The sequence below is a fragment of the Cynocephalus volans genome, chromosome 3 (genome assembly GCF_027409185.1).
Source record: "Cynocephalus volans isolate mCynVol1 chromosome 3, mCynVol1.pri, whole genome shotgun sequence".
Lineage (NCBI taxonomy): Eukaryota > Metazoa > Chordata > Mammalia > Dermoptera > Cynocephalidae > Cynocephalus > Cynocephalus volans.
Window position 1 is genome coordinate 24,606,997 of NC_084462.1, and position 15,743 is coordinate 24,622,739.

General features: G+C 45.0%; 1 pseudogene; it reads right to left on the reverse strand.

The window, feature by feature from the left end:
* Nucleotides 1-15,743, reverse strand: part of LOC134372496 (NXPE family member 3-like) — a 33,388-nt pseudogene continuing 17,645 nt past the window's right edge.

The following is a 15,743-nucleotide window of genomic DNA, read 5'->3' on the forward strand; positions in this document are numbered from 1 at the left end:
TCAGGTGGGGCAGATGAAGGAGAGGAGTAAGTCCACCTCATTGCCGACGATGAGTGGCCCCGGGTGGATATTGTCTGGCGGGGCCAGGCTGGAGGTCATTTCCCAGGCATCCACAAGTTCCACACGGAGGTCAGCGAAGGCAGTTCGCAGGAGCCAATTCAACTGGAGGGTGAACCCATCACTCCCATACACAGACTTGTAGCCGGTGTAGGCCAGTTTGATGACCACAAGAGTGCTGGGTTCCCGGGCCAGCAGGGCGGCCACGGCCACCCAGATCCCTGTCAGTCATCACACAAAAATGGATGGAGGGAAGGTGGTGAAGTGAGCTCCCAGGCCCAGCACCACCATGGTGTGGGGGCCCCCGGCCAGGCCCCCCAGCTGCCAGGCCACAGAGTGCAGGGAGGCCACTGGTGTGTGGAGCGAGCGCAGGGGCCAGCCGTGGGCTCGCCAGTGCAGCACTATGCCCCGAGAGGTCTCCACCACCATCAGGGGCCCCGTCTGGTATGTGACATGTAGATCCACTGGCTTCAGGGCTGTGCAGAGTGTGAGGGTGGTCAGGGGTTAACATAGGGCTGTACTTTTCATTTAAAACTACAAAGGATCTAGGTTCTCTTTTCTCTTAGCACACAAGTATCCTACGACCACCTGGTTTTGCTGTTCCTAATGTGTGATATTACCAGTCACCTCTTAGTTCCCAAATGTGAAGGCTTACTCTCAGTCCCCAGACACTTGAGCAGGAGGGTAGACAACATCACACAGGCCTCCAGGTCTCCAGGTGGGGCAGCTGGTGTTTTCAGATAGCTCGTGTAAACAAACAGCAGCCCACTTCCAGACTATTTCATGCCAAGAGGCCTGATAAGGCTGCTTTCATGCTTGTGGGTAAGAGGGTAGAGCAATGGGGGCTCAGGGGGGTTCCCTTCATGAGAACACAGACCCGTGTGGACCCTACACACCTCTCTGTGGGGTGATGGAAGACAGGTGGTGGAGGGGGTGGGTGCTCATGTTCTCTTTTCTTGCTCATCCTTGGCTCTCATGTTACCCTTTTTCCGCAGTAAGGCATATTCCTTCATTCACGTTATGTTGCATTGTGGAATTTGTCCTAAACCCTAGTGAAAGGTGAAGACTCAGATAAGACTCAGCTTGCATAACAGTCTGACCTCTTTTAACTTTTATCCCCAAAGAAGTAAATACCAAAACTCTGTCTGAAGCACTGACATCTCACTTCAACTCCTATCTTGTGTCTTCAAATGCCTCATCCACTCGTTTCCCTAGAGGTCCCCTCCCACCTCTTTAACCCAGTGTGAAGGGCTATGAAATAAATACACCGTCTCCTCCTACTCCTGCCCCCTGGCTGCCAATCCAGGCACCCCATTAACCTCCATTTGCAATTCATTTTGTGGTTATCTAGAGTTATTCGGTCATTTCCATTCATTCTAGAACCAATCACTCAGCAAGTACTGTCAAGTCCTCCAGCATCCTTCCTTTACTGCTGACACTATATTTCTTTACCAGTTCAGCCTCTCCCTGCCTCACATGTGGACTGTACAGCTGTGTTATGACTGGGCTTTGCCCTCTCTTTTTTCAGTCCCATCGGTCTAACGAACTGAAAACTCTGCTTAAAAACATCCAGTGTATGGCTGGCCCGTGGCTCAGTTGGGAGAGTGTGGTGCTGATAACACCAAGTCAAGGGTTAAGATCCTCTTACCAGTCATCTTTTAAAAACAAACAAACAAACAAACAAACAAAGAAAAACATCCAGTGTCTCCCAATTGTCACAACACAAACCCCTAAATCCTGGATTCTCTACAATTCTCTTCTTAAATTCCAACTCTGTTCCTCCAGTACCCCTCAGCAAGTCCTCAGTTCCAGACAAGCTTGTGCATATACCTGCTCTCCTGTAATGTGGAGATTATGCATAATCAAGTCACCCTGTTTCTCAGCCCTTCCCCTGCCCCAAAGCAGGCGTCCTGTCCTTTCACATCACTCTACTGAAACCCAGGCATTTTGCACCATTGACATGATGTTTCCTGCCTTCTCACAGCCCTCTTACTCCTCTTGTTCTTTTCAGTGTCCTACTCCCTCCCCCATGGCTACTCACAGGGCACGGTGTCACACAGATATTCCCAGCACTGCCGGAATGTGGAGCCCCCCATCATGTGGACGATGTGGCCGTCCAAGATGCTGTCAGCAGTGGGAAGGAGTGGCAGGCGCAGGCCAGCGGAAGCCAGAGGGCTTTGGGGCTGGGATCCCAGGGTAGCGTGGCTGTTCAGGGGACAGAACTGTAAGCAAAACGATAAGCAGGTACAGAAGAGGCTAAAGCTGTGAGCGTGAAGTAAGTGCTGCCCTTTCTGCAAGCCCCAGTGCCACTTGCCCAGACTCTCTCTCCTCTCCCTGGCCATGATGATTGGAGAAATACACCGAGGGAGGACGTTGTCTGTCACATTCCTAAAGAAAAACCAACTGGCAGGAAGGGGAGCCCTTAATGGAAGTGTGTGAGGGGAGGAATCCTGAGCTAAGGCAAAGGCGGGAGTGGGGTGGGGGGGGGGGTGGATTCTTGAAGGAAAGACGTTCTCAGAGTCAAGGGCTTTTGCGCCAGCATCAGGCTCCTGGGAGGTAGTGAGGGCTTAGAAGGAGGAGACAGGTTGGAAACAAGTTTAGGGATCCAGGTTCTTTGAATTTCCTTGTCACAGGGATTTCATCTCTGCAGAAAGCAGATTTGCTTTAAAATGTACCCAGGATTTTGGTTTTATTTAGGTGTGGTGAGGCCAACAGATCAGGGGGAGATTCCCATTGAAGAAATAGTTTGTTACTTGTGTTCCCAAGGTGAAGGGGCACAGCATGTCACGCAGGCCACCCAGGGAAGCACGGGGGTCAGTCAGGAGGTGGACGGAGTGAGGGAAAAGCATGGGCTAAAGGATCTACTGTGGTTTTCACAGGAAGGAATGGGCAAGGCGGGTAAGTCACTGAGCAGGTTTAAGATGGGCTAATTTGAATAATTTGGGTGGGCTCTGGGCTATAGAGATGGTCGTCCGTTGTCTGGCATCCGGCCATGGGGTGATTTAGGGCTGGGAATGGTATACGGGGCTGCAGGAACCTGACAAAAGGAGGCGGTATGGTCTCAGAATTGAGTGGTTTGCATGTCAAAGGCATCCTCACAGGCATGCTGTTTACTATCTCTAGTGGTTAGCTGACCCTGACAGGGGCAGTCCCTCCCTGGATCCACAAGGCTCTAGGATAATAAAGCATCATAAAATTCAGAAAACAGGCTGGCGAAGGGCTTCGGTGCCCTGCCTGGGGGCCCGGGGCATGGAGTTGGAGACCAGACCACCCCTACAACCAGGCAAACCGCCAGTGCCAAGGAGCATACCAGAAACATCACCTCCGTGTGGATCGCCCACCACAGCCACCACAGTAACCACGGCTGCCACGTAAGTGGCTAGATGACACAACCACCACACAGATGGTCCACCAGCCACTGGAGTGCCCTGACACAAGGAGAGTCACCAGCAGAGACCAAAGAAAAGAAGAGGATGTCTCTCTCCACAAAGCCCATTCCAGAGTGACAGCAGAAGCATCTGCTCTATGATAATATTGGGGGACATGAACACACCTCTCAGCATTGGACAGATCATCTAGGCAGCAAATCAACAGAGTAACCATTACTCTTTCAGAAGGAGAGAAGAAATCTAGGGTTATCAGTGGGGGGGGGAGATTGGACAAGGGGCATAGAGAATAAGTACAACTTGTAACAAAATACATACTAGTAATATTGATTTGATCAATGTATGTCAATTGAATCCCCAGAATATGTATAATCAATTATGATTCAATAAAAACAAAGAAAGAAAACAGGCTGGCCGGTTAGAATACAGTGCTGATAACACCAAGTCAAGAGTTCGGATTCCCGTACTGGCCAGCCGCCAAATAAAACACAGAAAATACAAAACACAATTAGTGCACGAAGATGTTTGGAGCCTTTTATAAGAAGAATTAACTCTCCTCCTGGTCTCACAAGCCCCACCTGGCAGATCCCCGCTTCCATTCTCCCCGAAATGGCGGAATCTGACGTCAGTTCTCTGCACCAAGCGTCAGCCTTCGGCCCAGCTGGACGCTCCGCCCTCCCTGAGACTCGCGCTTCCCCTGGCTTCCGGGACGCCTCAGTGTCCTGGTGGCTCCTTTCCTGACTCCTCCCCTTCTCCTCAGCCTCTCTCGGTTGGAGTGTGCGCTTCAGTCCTTGCTCCTCTTTTCTAATTACGCTCTCAGCCTCCTGATTTAGTCTCAGCCTAGACTTCTCAGCCCAGCTCCAGGTTTGTGGACCTAACTGTGCACTCAGCACCTCTGCTCCGTGTCTCATGCACACGAGCGGACCTGGACTCCCAGTCTCCACCCTCGCCTGCCTCACACGTGGCTTTCACCATTTCAGCTGATGGCACCAACTCCTTCCAACGTCCTTCCAGGGGAGCAGGCTCAAACCCATCTGTGATTTTCTTTTTTTTTTTTTTTCGGCACATTCCACATTCTCTCTCTGAGGAAATCCTCTGGGCGCTGCCTTCAGAATATGTCCAGAAATGAATCCCTTTACTGCGACCTTTACTACTATAACCTAAGTCCAGGGCCTGATCACCAAGAGCCTCCTACCTTTCAGTCTCCCTGTTCCTCCCTTAGCCTTCTGCAGTCCATCCTCATTTTTTCCCCATTTTAAAAATTGTGGTAAAATACCCATACATAAAATGTATCATCTTAACCGTTTTTAAGGGTACAGTTCCTGGTATTCAGCACATTCGCAGTGCTCAGCAACCATCACCACCACCTGTCTCCAGAATTCTCCTCATCTTGCAAAACTGAAACTGTGCCCATTAAAAACTAAATCTTCATCCCTCCCTCACCCCAGCCCCTGGCAACCACCACTCTACTTTCCGTCTTTGTGATTTTGACTACTCCAGATACCTTATATAAGTACAACCATACAGGACAGTCGACTCTAACTACAGAAGTCTGAGAGGCCCTTTTGAAATGTAACTCATACTATGGCTCTCCTCTGCTCAAAACCTGCAATGACTCCCCTGTCACTTAGAGCAAAAACCGACATACAGAGCCCTTGCTGGTCACGCTGTGCCCTCCTCTTAACCTTCCTGGTCTTTTCATCTACCGTTTTCATCTACCATTTGGCTTCCCTGCTGCTCCTCAGATGCACCAGGCCTGCTCCTGCATCCTCTCCACCCAGAATGCTCTTCCCCCAAGTATCTCCTTGGCCAACTCTCTCACCTCCTTGCTCTCATCTCATTCCTCAAATGTTGTCTTCTTAATAACATCTACCCCAATTCCCTATTGAACATTGCAACTTGCCCCCACCACACTCACTCCTAATCTTCCCTCCTCTATATTTTAAAATTTCCATGTCACATATTTCTCTCTAACATCATGCATAATTTACTTATTGTTATGTGCATTGCTTACTGTCCCTTCCTCCTGTCACATGTAACTGAACAAGAGCAGGTTCTTCAACTGGTTGCTCTATAGAGCAGGGACACACAGCAGGTGCTCACTATGCATTTGCTGAATGTCAGAAGGGACTAATTGAAGAGGTTGTGTCTTAGGAGGAGTGGGGAATTTGCTTTCTGGCTGGGAGCAATGTGGGTGGGGGGGCAGTTAGAGAAGATTCTTGAAATTTGGAGAGATCCAAAAGTGTGGTGTGCTCTGAGAGTATCAAGTCACCAGTGCCCCATGGAGGTGACAGAATTCAGGGGGCAGGTGCAGGACGATCCCAGGGACCCTGGATCCAGGTGGAGGCATCTGTTCCCCCAGCAGGGCCCAAGATCACACAGGTTTGAACAATGAGCACTTTGGGGAGACCATTGTGGACAGAGGACTAAGGAAGGATTCCTGATGGTCAAGGTGGGCTCCTTTGCAGGAGCCTAGGTGAAGGGAAACCTCCTTACCTGTCCAGCTTCAGAGGTCCTGAGAATTGGATTAAAGTTGATGTAAAGAAAACACCTGAACTTGGGATCTCAAATCCTGTCCTCTACACGTTCACCACACATGCAATTATCTTTAACATCCGTCGCCTATCAGCAGACTGTTACAGCATCTGGCACAGCGTAGGGAGGGGCTCGACAGCAACAGATGCCCGAGGCAGGATCATAAAAGCTAACAGAGCCATGTTCCTGTTCTAAGCCCTTCACATACATTAACTTAATTGTCCTTACCACAGCTCTATGAGGTAGGTACTATTATTATCCCCTTTTACAAATGAGAAAACTGAGGTGCAGAGAGGTTAAGTAACTTAAGTAATCAGAGATGACATTAATCGTAATTGGCAAATAGTAACTGGTGGAGCAGGGATTCTAACCCAGGCACTTTCACTCCAGAGACGCTGGCCTTTACTTCCACGTGACATCCCGAGGCGACTCCTGCTTCCAGTCATAGGTTTATTTCCAATTGACTAATGCAAAAGCGACACGTGATTCTTCCTTTCTGACCAAAAAGAGCAATACAAATTGGTCTGAAAAGACCGGGGTTTGCTAGTGTTAAATTCTCTGGCTGGAGAGTGAATGCTACCGGGAATTCCCCAGACATGGGAAAGCTCCAGAGGTGGGCGTCTGGTGCCAGGAGGCACCATGGGCATCTCCAGCTCAGCTCACTTCTGCGCTTCTGAGCTCCCCCGGTCACAGCGGGCCGCTGCTAACTTTTACGCTCATTAGAGCTCCCTTCTGCGGGGCCTCGGAGCAGCAGCCAGCTCAATGGCCAAACTCGCACCTGAGCTTCCAGGCTGTAGTGTTCCCTTCTCCCTCCGTGGGGTCACATCCAATTCTCTTCTCCCTGCTGTTGTTTTCTAAATCTACATCCCTCCTTGCAGCGGCCGTCAGAAGGGTGGAGAGGACTGGGACTCTTCCCTTTTTCCATAGGTCTGTGGTTCTCTTTCTAGCATCAGCTAAATTGTCACGTGTCCTGACCATCATAGGCCAGGTTGGGTGCCCTTTCTCTGTGTCCTCAAACCACTCAGGACATACTATGCTTAAGCTCTCATCACACTACATATTTTAAAGTCATGTGCCTCTTCACTGACAACTTGTAGAGAGCAGGGGTGCCAACTGTTTTCCATCAGTAGTCAGTCAGCACTTGGTGTGAGAGCTGGCATATAGTAGGTGCTCAGCAAACGTGTTTAATAGAAGTGAGATGAATGACAAGGGAAGCAGTTTAGGCAGAATAATAACAGTGACCAGGATTCAGGCACCCCAGATGAGGCTGGGTTTCTTACCACGCCATCAGGGCCTCTTTATGGGGTGTAGTCACATGCCAGTAATGTCCAGCTGAATGTCCTAGCAGTGAGTCACAGGGCAAGGTAGAGGGCCGAGCACAGAACCAGAGCTCACCCAAATCTTCCTCCTTGTAGTGACAGGTGAATTCTTCCCCCCCCTGTCAACAGGGCGTTCACATTGCAAGTCACATTTTCTTCATATCCTGGGGGTCCCCGGAAATAACCTATGAAATCCACTGTGGCCCAATAGTCTCTCCAGATTTTCTGCAGAACCCCCACTGCCTAGCTGGAGTGGATCAGCCTCACTTGCACCTGGGCCTCCCCAGCCCAGAGCAGGGGAAGGACAACAGGTATGTGCCATTCTCCAGATCCTGTACATCCCTAGGTACCCCTGCCTTTAAGTCTGGACCCAAGAGCTGTGCCCAAAACAGATCCCCACCATGGGTCTTGTGCCTGCCTCGGTGGTCCCTGGCCACAAGGACAGCCTCTAGGTAGCCTCCTAAGGTATAGCTGCCCTGGGCAGGATCCCCCAGGTGGCAGGTATATTAGGCCTCACGGCTAGTTTAACATCAGCACATGCAGGTTAAGCAACTTTCCCCCTTCTCCCCCTCCCGTTTCTGTTTTCTGCTCTGGGAACTGAGATCCCTCTCCTCAGAAGGGGTAATATCCCTCTCCTGGGAAGGGGTAAACATTACTGTTATCATCCAAGGAATGTCTTGTGGTCTGTGTTTAGCAGGCTTCAGGCTGGAATGCTTCGTACTGAGATAGTGGCTAATCAAGAGACTATGCCTTAAGCAACCAGATGTTATCAGACCACAAGGGCTGTGTCACCTTGCACACCACTGATTTCAAAATTCCCCACTACTCTGTCAGAACCCTCCCTAAGAGTCTTATAAACCTCCTGCTTTCCTTGGTTTGGGAGAACTGATCTGGTTCAGTTTCCCCTCCACGTTAGTGGAATAAACCTTTTGGCTAAAATGGCTCCAGGACTGGGTGTCTCTCTTTTCTCTGTGTCGCCGAACCTAACAATGTGGAAGTCTGGGGACTTGTGGAGGCAAGAACGTTCCCCTCATTTCCCGGGGCTAGAGCCAGTAGAGAAGATGGGTCAGGTTGGGAAGCTCCTGGGGAGGTGAGCCAGAGGACTTGTGTGCAGGGCTGGGCCCTGGAGGCTGAGGGATGGGATTGTCAGGCCAGGAAACCCTGAAGTACCCGACCTTTCGGTAGAGAAAGAGCAACCTGTCAGTGGTTTGTGTTTCTTCATCTTCCGAGAAGGAGATTTGAATTTGTCAAACTGAATCCTCCTCTGCCTGGTGAGTCTCAGGCAGGCGTCCTGCCTGCCACATGCCCCCTCTGACCAAAGCCTGATGCCTGAGCCACCAGCCCACACATCTGCACATATCATAGCATATTTAAAGCCATATGTCTGTGGGTTTTGCTAAATCCCACAGAGAATAAAGAGCGTCTCTGTCTCCTGGTCCTCATTAGCTTTTACCCTATGACCTGCACACACTCCTACTGCCACCAGAGGGGAGTCTAGGCTCAGCTCAACCCCCGAGTCCCTGGCTGTCCCCACTCCTGATCAGTCCTTCTCCCTCAAGACTCCAACACCTGGAGTAAATCCCCCTTCCTCTCCTATTTCCTCTTTCCCCACCCCTGTCTCCACCATCTCCACCCTAGACTTAGAAAAAGGATTTTCTTTACATATAGAAGAAGGAGCCCTTCCTCAGGGAGCAGACAACAAAATCGGGCACACGGTGATCCCAGGGATTTGCACAATAGCGGAAAGGAGAGAGATGCAAGAGAAGACGGACAAGCCCTGAAGGGAAAAGCCGCATAAATGCACAGGTAAAAGGGAAAGGTGGGAAATGAGTGAGCGAGCCCCCAACCAAAATCCAAGTCTCAGGAAAGAACAAGCCAAAGTTGGCTTGCCGCATGAGAAACATATCCATATGGGTATGGGTACATCAGCCCATCAGGGTCTCCCTGTATGGGACTTTCTCTGACTGCACCTTAATGTCAAGGATCTTGACCCCGTGTTCGACCTTTCCTCATAGCACAGATATCAGGTAACATATATGCAGTCCTGGCCATCTGATACTCCCACCAGGGCCAGGGCAAAGAGAGTGCCCAGGTGGCTCTCTCTATATGTATCTCCTGGATGAAATCAACATAAGCAGGAAGAAAGACTTGGTCGGCACAGCAGGAAGGGCGACCTTCACCCTGGCCGCTTGACCTGTCCCAGAGGCACTAAATTAAGTTCCTGGAGGTCTTAATTATCTTCTCTGTTTCATCTCCTATGAGTTGTTGGCAGAGTTTGTGAGCAAGATATTTTAGGGATGTGTAAATTTCCCTCTACTTTGAAATCAATAAAAAATGCATCCATTCAATCTCTCCCTCAATAAAGAATGAGCACTTTATTATAGGTGCTGGTGTTAAAATGATAAAGGACAGCCCCTGCACCTTAGTTAGTCCAAGTCACCGAGAACTGTAATAAGTGCTGGGGTACGTAAGGGGCCCCTGCCCATACTGGGACGGGGGAGCCGGCAGCAGGGGAAAAGATATGAGATGCTTGAGCTGAGTCGTGAAGGAAAAGTGCAGGTGAGAAAGGCGGAGCAATTATGAAAGAGAGAGCAGAATGTACGAAGATGGAAAGGAGAGGGGGCATGTCATTCATTCCAATACAACTCTTAGGAGAAAATAAGGCAAACTCTTCACAACCTTGGATTTGGCACTGACTTCTTGGATATGACACCAAAGGCACAGGAAACAAAATAAAAAATAGACAAATTGAACTTCATGAAAAATTTTAAAGTTTGGGTATCAAGAGAGGCTATTAACAGAGTAAAAAGGCAACCCATAGAATGGGAGATAGTGTTTGTAAATAATTTCTCCGATAAGGGATTGAGATCCAGAATATATAGAGAACTCCTGAAACTCAACAAGAAAAAAATGAACAACTGGATTCAAAAATAGGCAAAGGACTTGAATACACTTCAAGGAAGATACAGAACTGGCCAGTAAGCATACAAAAAGATACTAAACATCACTAACCATTAGAGAAACACAAATCAAAATTGCAAGAAATACCACATCACCATCAGAAAATAGCAAGTGTTGCTGAGGATGTGAAGAAATTGGAACACATGTGCACTGTTGGTGAGAATGTAGAATGGCACAGCAGCTGTGAAAAACTAGGGTGGTTCCTCAAAATATTAAAAGTAGAACTACTATATGATAGAGTAATTCTATTTCTGGGTATATACCCCTCAAAATTGAAAACAGCATCTCAACGAGATATTTACACACCTGTGTTCATAGCAGCATTAGTCACAATAGCTAAAACATGGAAGCAACCCAAGTGTCCATTGATGGATGAATGGACAACCAAAATGTGGTATATACATATGATAGAATATTATTTAGCCTTAAAAAGGAAGGCAGTTCTGGCATATTCTACAACATGGACGAACCTTGACGACACTATGCTAAGTGAAATAAACCAGACACAAAAGGACAAATATTGTATGATTCCACTTACAGAGGCAGTTATAGTAGTCAAAATCATAAGAGACAGAAAGTAGAAAGGTGGTTGCCAGAGGCTGAGCGGTGAAGGGAATGAAGAGTTACTTAGCAACTAAAGAGTCTCAGTTGTACACGATGAAAAGAGCTATGGGGGTGGATGGGGGTGATGGCTGCACATTATGGATGTACTTAATGTCACTGAGCTGTACACTTAAAAATGGTTAAGATGGCAAATTTTATGTTATATGTATTTTACCACAATTTAAAAATATATATAAAAAAATAAGAAATAAAGAAATAAAAGATTCTCATTTACACCAGAACTAGTCACAGGAACCATAACTCATCCCAGGTTAGACACTGAAACTTTTGACTTAACATCCAAATAAGATGCTGTGGAGGCAACTCAATTTGAAGCCCATTGTTATCTGGTTTAGCACAAGTGATTTGTCCTTTGTAAATACACAGGTTTATGTCTTTGAGTTATCTTTTGCTTTGTTTCTTTATTCATTCCTGGTAAAACTCCTTTTTGAAGTACTACAACGTTCTTTCTCAGCAGAACCAAGGGGAAAAGGAAACGTCTACATGTGCAGCAAGGTAGAGAGGAGGAAAGGGGTGTCCCTGGAGACAAGGTATGGAGGTTACAGTGCCTCTCTCAGTTATGAGAAGTGGAAAGGAGCCAGCTGAGCTGAAGCAGAAATATAACAACTTGGAGAAAGAGAAGGCTTGGAAAGCATAGATTTCTATCTTCTCCTCAAACTGTTTTGGACACCCTTAAAGCCACCCCTACTTGTTACAATTTGCTCGCTCTCTTTCTATGAACTTGTCCCACCACGACACTTCTGCTCCTGGATTAGAAGCTGGAAAATAGAGTGAGGAAATGGAGGTTTTTTCTCAGCCTCCTTCTCCCAGATGCAGGTAACTGGTTCAAGCTCTATGGGAGGATCGAGATGAGTGGAAAGAGGAATACTCACCCAAACTGCAATGACCAACCCTAGAACCACAATCTTGTGCCACGTGAACGGGGTGATGAAGAGTTTTGTGGACGCCTGGGCTTGTGTATTAGACATCTGGCACGTGACTGAGATCCTGGGTAGAGAGTTTCAAAAATCCAAGAATTAATAAGGAACTATCAACATAGAATTTGTATATTGATAATGACAGTCTCTGAAATTTCCAGATGCATGATTAAATAATTAAAAGCTATACTCAGCAATGTGACCCATGCTCTCACCAAAGAACATCCAGCTCGTGAGCCAACCACTCACAGGCTCTAATGATTGATCCTGCAGATTTCTAAGCCCCTAAAGACTTCTGTCTTGACGTCTAGCCTTTGACATCATCAGCCTTTCCAAAAGAGGTAGGTTCCCTTTCAACAGGACATGGAGTTTGGCCAAAGACATTAGTTGCTTGGCACTTTTGTCTTCCTCCCGACTCCAAGGAGCAAGAGCTTTAACAAGTGAAGAGAAAGGGAGAAAAACCACCAAGTCCTCCAGAATACTAGGTTCTCCTCCCAGATCTATTCCCAAGGACTGTGAGTCTCAGGAAAAACCACTTGCAACAACTCCACGCAACAGCTTGCTTCAGCTTCGACATCTCTCCGTTTACAACCTCTTCCATGCTCTCTTCTTCTGCCCTTCTAGGTTCTCTTCTTCTCTTCCAACCCCTCCACATTTGTGTGAGCCATCATATCATTTTCCCCAAGACGAGCAACGGGACCTTACTTTCTAACTTGTTGCTTCTTTGTGAGTTAATATTCATTGAACATGCTTTGTTGTTGTTGTTATTGCTGTTGTGTTGCTGGCTGGTTCAGGGATCAAACCCCAGACATGGTTCCTATTTATGGTTCAATGTGAATATGCAAGGGGAGTGTTAGAAAGGTAACAATCTAGTGGAGTGGAGTTAGATTACTCCCTCACCTGTGGATGCCACCGCAGAATGTCCCGCAGGTGGATGAACACCTAGGCCTCAAAGGACTCCATCAGTCATTGGAAGCCAAAGGTGTGTCAATTGTCTCTGATCTGAAAATCAATTATGAAGGAGGTGTTCCCAGAAGAAAAACTCAAAATAAATGGAGGAAAAGGTCTCTCGAAAGTTTGGACTAGAAAAACACTTTTTTACAGGGAGAGGGTAAACCAGCACCCAGGTGCCAGAGAAATAAAACCATGACCATCGTAAGGATTCTAGAAGCAGAATGTGACTGTTGATCAGAGGATGGGATGTAGTTATCTTGGAAGGCAGATCTGGGCTCAGAGAAGCTCTTCACTGCCTTTACCAGAATTCTGGTATCAAAGAGCTTAATCTTTAGGAGCCTTTGTGTTTGATCTAGTTCTGGAATCTGTTTATTTTTTTCCACAATAAGCAATCTCCAACACTGGGATCAGAACTACCGGGATCAAACTACATTTAGAATAAACAGGAAATGAATGCAAAAAAAGTAGAAGGAACAAAATAATATAGATAAGAGCAAAAATAATGGAATAGAAAACAAACACACAATAGAGAGAAATGAGTAGGATAATTTGGTGTTTTGCAAAGACTAATAAAACTATAAACATCAGGTGAGATTAATGAAGGATAACCAATGGCAAGTATGAAAAAGGGTACATGTGACATATCTTACAGATACTAAGACATAGTAAGAGAATATTATAAATAACTTTATGCCAATTAATTTGAAAATTTAGATAAAATGGACAAATTTCTGGAAGAAGCCTTCCCAAAATGAACACAAGAAAGAAAAAATCTAAAATGTTCTATGTCTATTAAATAAATTGAATCTGTAATTTAAAAATTTCTACCAATGAAAACACTGGACACAGATTGTTTACCATGTAACTATTCCAAACATTTTATGGAAACTTTATACAGAGTACTAAAATTCTGCCACAGAATAGAAAACAAGGAACTACTCCCAACTAATTTGAAATCTTCATGACCTTAATTCCAAAACGAAAGCAGGACATCACAAGAAAGGAAAATTATAGGTCAACTTCTCTCATACACACAGTTGCAAACTGACTAAACAAATTAGTGACTAACTTTGAGTGAAAGAAACCAGATATTTTAAAAGTACCTGGTCTAAAGTATTAAAAGTCCAGGACAGGAGACTTACAGTGCTGGGAAGTTGTCACTCTCATCCTCACAACAAGAAAAAAGCTGGACAGACTGAAAATCCACAATTTTCATAGATCCATTAGATAATTGAATTTTAGAGTTATCAGATAAAGAATTTAAAATAACTGTAATTAATATACTAAGGGCTACAATGGAAAAAAATGGACAACATTTAAGAACAGATGGGTGATCTAAACATAGAGATGGAAACTCTAAGAAAGAGTCAAAAGGGAGTGTTAGATGTCAAAAACACTGTAATGGAAATGAAGGCTGCATCTGATGGATTCATGATTAGACTGGGCACTGCTGAGAAAACAATCCGTGAGTCTGAAGAAATGTTAATAGAAACTCCCCAGATGAAAATGCAAAGAGAAAAAACAGTAAGTAAAAAAGGAACAGAACATCTAAGAACTGTATGACAGTTATAAAAGATGTAACATACATGTAATTATAATACCAGAAAGAGAAGAACAAGAGAAAGGAGAAGAAATATTTGATGTAATAATGGCTGAGCATTTCCCAAAACTAATGACATGCATCAAACTACAGATCCAGAAAGCTCAGAGAACATTAAACCAGATGAATGCCAAAAAACCAATCTACAACTAGGTATATTATATTCATATTTTAGAAAGTCAACGACAAATAGAAAATCTTAAAAGCTAGAGAAAGCAAACACTATAGAAGAACAAGAGTCAGGATTACACCATCTTCTCTTCAGAAACCATTGCAAGTAAGAAGAGAGTGCAATGAGATATTTGAAGTAATAAAATAAAATCCCACCCACCCAGAATTCGATATTCAGCAAAATTACACTTCAAAAGTGAAGGAGAAATAGACTTTCTCAGACAAAAAAAAAAAAAAACTCAGGCAAACTGGGGCCACAAAACTTGTGTTGCTGGGAATATTGAAAGAACTTCTTCAGAGAAAAGAAAAATGACATCAATCAGAAACCCTAAGTTCTATATAAAGAAATGAACAGCATTAGAGAAGAAATAAATGAAGGTAAAATCAAATCTTTTATTTTCTGACTTTTAATTGATATAATTGGTAACTGTTCAAAATAAAACAGCAAAAAATGTATTGGATAATTATAGCTTGTGGATAAGTAAAATGAATGACAGCAATGTTACAAGGGATGAGAGGGAGGAATTGGGTATACTCTGCTATAAGCTAACTGTGATACTCCAGAAAGTGGAATTAGATTAGTTGTAAATGTATATTGCAAAGTCCAGGGAAACTGCTAAAATTTTTTAAAAGAAGCATAAATAATAAGCAAGAGATAGGAGAAAATGTAAATATATAAAATATTCAATTAGAACAAGAAGGCAGAAAATGGGGAAGATAAAGAAAAGAACAAAAGAATAAATGCAATGAATAGAAAACAGTTACAAGCATAGTAGATATTAATAATTCTATCCATAATCACTTTAAATGTGAATGGTCTAAATACATCAATTAAAAGACAGAGATTGAAAAATAGGATTGAACTATGTGTTTTCTACAAGAAATTCCTGTTAAATATTTAGACACAGATAGATTAAAAGTACAGGATGAAGTAAGATAGACCATGTTAAGTTAATATCCATCCTTCTTGAATAATTCAAAAAAATAGAAGGGAGCACTTCTTAATTCATTCTATGAGGTCAGCATTACCCCAATACTGAAACTAGATAATGACATTACACAAAAAGAGAAAATTACAGACCAATATTTCTTATATTGATGCAAAAATCCTCAATGACATACTAGCACACCAAATCCAACAGCATATGAGTAGGATTATATACCACAACAGAGAGAGATTTATCCCAAGAATGCAAGGGTGATTTAACAAGAAGATCAA